The sequence below is a fragment of the Eptesicus fuscus genome, chromosome 1, assembly GCF_027574615.1.
Source record: "Eptesicus fuscus isolate TK198812 chromosome 1, DD_ASM_mEF_20220401, whole genome shotgun sequence".
Lineage (NCBI taxonomy): Eukaryota > Metazoa > Chordata > Mammalia > Chiroptera > Vespertilionidae > Eptesicus > Eptesicus fuscus.
In genome coordinates, this window is record NC_072473.1 from 62,408,331 (window position 1) to 62,411,600 (window position 3,270).

At 36.5% G+C, this 3,270-nt stretch overlaps 1 non-coding gene across 1 annotated transcript; it reads right to left on the reverse strand.

Annotated features, from left to right (window-relative positions):
* Nucleotides 1–1,910: 1,910 nt before the first annotated feature.
* LOC114228277 (U6 spliceosomal RNA) lies at nt 1,911–2,017 on the reverse strand. Its single transcript, XR_003614414.1, has one exon. It is a non-coding gene; the product is annotated as a U6 spliceosomal RNA (small nuclear RNA).
* Between the last annotated feature and the right edge of the window lie 1,253 nt (nt 2,018–3,270).

Below are 3,270 nucleotides of genomic sequence, written 5' to 3' on the forward strand. Positions count from 1 at the left end.
ATCAATGATGAGAAGGAATCATTAATCAGCTGCCTCCTGCATGTCCCACACTGAGGATCGGGCCTGCAACCACAGCATATGCGCCAAAATTGATTTTTAATTTCACAAATGTTTGCTAAGAAATAAATTACATAATGGAATACTATGCAGTTGTGAAAAAGAAGGACCTTTTACCTTTTGAGACAGATGGAAGGACCTGGAGAGTATTATGCTAAGTGAAATAAGCCAGTCAGGGAAAGACAAGTATCATATGCTCTCACTCATACGTGGACTCTGATGAACAAGATAAACTGATGAACAAAGTAAACCCAGAGACATTGAAGCCTGCAACAGACTGATGTGTTTCAGAGGGAAGAGGGGAGGGCAGGAAGAGATTAACCAAGGAGCTTATATATGCATATATGTATAACCCATAGACACAGACAATATTGTGGTGAAGGCCTGGGGAGGGGGAAGGAGCAGGGTGGAGGGGGTCTAGAGGGGAGAAAAGGGACATCTGTAATACTTTCAACAATACAGATCAATGTTTTAAAAAAAGAAAAAGAAATAGGGATATTCCAAGCAGAAACAAATTCCTCCTCTAGATTTATTATTGTTTGTTTCTTACCCAGAAGATGCAAACCAGATTTCATTGATTTTGTTTTTATTTTTATAAAAAGACAATACTTTAATTCATAAGTTCAAAAACCAAAGCCATATTAAAAAGTATGTTTATTGAGAACTCTTGCTTTCTGTCCCTATGGATTTTCCCTTTCTATAGGTCAAGAGTTGACAAACTTTTCTGTAAAGGGCCAAGTAATAAATATTTTAGGCTTGTAGGCCATGTGATCTCTGTTGCTATTAATCAGGTTTGAAACTGTGGTACAAAAGCAGCCATAGTAACACAGAAACAAATCATATGGTTGCATTCCAATAAAACTTTACTTAGAAAAATAGACAGCAAGCCTGCTGGCCATAATTTTCTATGCCTGATGTAGGTAATCATTTATTTATTTTTAATATATTCTTATTGATTTTAGAGAGGAAGGGAGGAGAGAGATAGAAACATCAGTAATGAGAGATAATCATTGATTGGCTATCTCCTGCATGCCCCTCACTAGGGATCGAGCCCACATCCCAGGCATATGCCCTGACTGGTCATTAAATCATGACCTCCTGGTTCATAGGTTGATGCTCAACCACTGAGCCACACCGACCAGGCTATTTTGTTTCTTTATGGAAATACAAGGAAATATGAATATACATTCTCATGCCCCCTCTTTTATATGAAAGTTAACCTAAGACATACCATTGTTCTATACCTTGAAGCAGTATTTTAAAAAGATATATTGAATTTATTGGGGTGACATAGGTTAAATAAAATTATATAGATTTCAGGTATTCAGTTCTGTAATATATCATCTGTATATTGTACTATGTTCACCACCCAAAGTCTTCTTCTGTCACCATTTATCCCCCCTTAACCTTCTTCTACCTCCCCCCACCTCCTTTCCCTCTGGTAATCACAATTCTGTTGTCTGAGTTTAAGAGGTAATTTTAAGCAGTATTTTTATTGTATATTTTGGCTATCTTTCTACATTAATATATAAAGAACATTCTCATTTTCTCTGTTTTTATTACAATTCATTGTATAGATGTAACAATTGTTTTAATCAGTTCCCACTTGATAGAGTTATATTTCTCTAATCCTTTGCAATTACGAACAATGCCTGGTTAAAAAGAAAGAAACAACAAACCTTGTAAATACATAATTTCATATGTGTGAAAAAAGTATATCTGAAGGATAGATTTTTAGACTTGGGATTGCTGGATTAAGGGGGCATTTATCATTTTGGAAGCTATAATTGGATTCACCATTCTGGAGTTTTACCATTTTCACTTTCATTACAATATATGAAAGTGACTGTTTCAAACTTATGAAATGCTTCATGAGTTGGTGTATCATCCTTGTGAAGAGGCCATGATAACCTTCTCTGAATCATTCCAATTGTAGTATATATGCTGCTGAAGTGAGCACAACGAGGTCACTTTTAATTTAGTAATAGATGAATGCCTCAGGGTTCAAAGACAGGACAAACTAGGAAACTCTTCTTCCTGTGGAGCATGGAGTAGATAGAGAGAAAAGGTTTTACTAGATAGCAGCAGACTTTTTCAGAGTGGTGATTGGAGGTGAACAAAGCATCGCAAGTACGTGAATCTGTGCACTAGCTAATGGGAACATAAATGGCCAGAGTGGTAGAAAGAGTTAATGAAAACCCTGACATTTGAGCAATTGTAGACAAACATAGAGTTCTTTGCTGATTGTAACCAACATGGACTGCAGGAGGATTCAGCAAATGACAAGGAATTATGCAGAGCTGATTGCCAGATGAGGGGATTTCAATGGGATTAAGTAAAATAATTTAAAAATAATCAAAGAAAAAATAAAAATAATCAAAGGAAACAACAACATTTATTAAGCAGAATTATATGGGCCAGGCATTTTGGCAAGAATTGTTATTATATCCGCTTTATGAATTTTTAAAGCAAGGCAACTTGTTCAATGTCAAAAGCCTGTAAGTGCAGAGTTGGAATCTAATCCCTAGCATGGGATCTTTTCTGTTGGGCTATATTGAGTTGCTTTCTAGTTGGGAGGGATAATTTCAGAACTAGTTGAGAAAAGAAAAGTAGACTCTTGACAAAATCTAGACTCAGGCAAATACATTTTTTCTTGTCTTTATGGAAAAGTTGATCAAATATTAAGAAAGGGGTTTCTAAAATGATAATTGTACTTCACATTCTGGTGCCCAAAGTGGCCAGAGTAGGCATTTAGCACCCCTTGAATGATGGGCCCTGGTCAGCCTCAGGTACCTTTGGCTATGCCTGCCCTTCGGATTTGGGAACAAATATTTGGGAGTCTTCAAGGAAAAATTTCCCAGAGTTCAGAGGGTTTTTGCACTGGCATAGCTTAAAGATTCACATCTTAGATTCTTATACAGAAAATGTCAAGTTTTGCCCTTTGATTTGCTATGTTGGTTCATCTTCATTTAGCTGCTGAGCAATAGATTTTCAGCATCTACTTCTCCTTAGCTGAGGATGACCCAAGCCTGAAATTCTGCCCCCTGCCATTCAACAGCTGCTTTAGCAGCTGATCAGAAAAGATTACTTATAGCTGTGGTAAGCCCAAGTGAATTTTTTTCAACTGTAGTTATATCTAGTCTATATTTTCAAGGTCAACTGAGGGTGAATGCATTTTTTAATCTTATAAGGTCAGTTTATAAACCCTGATAT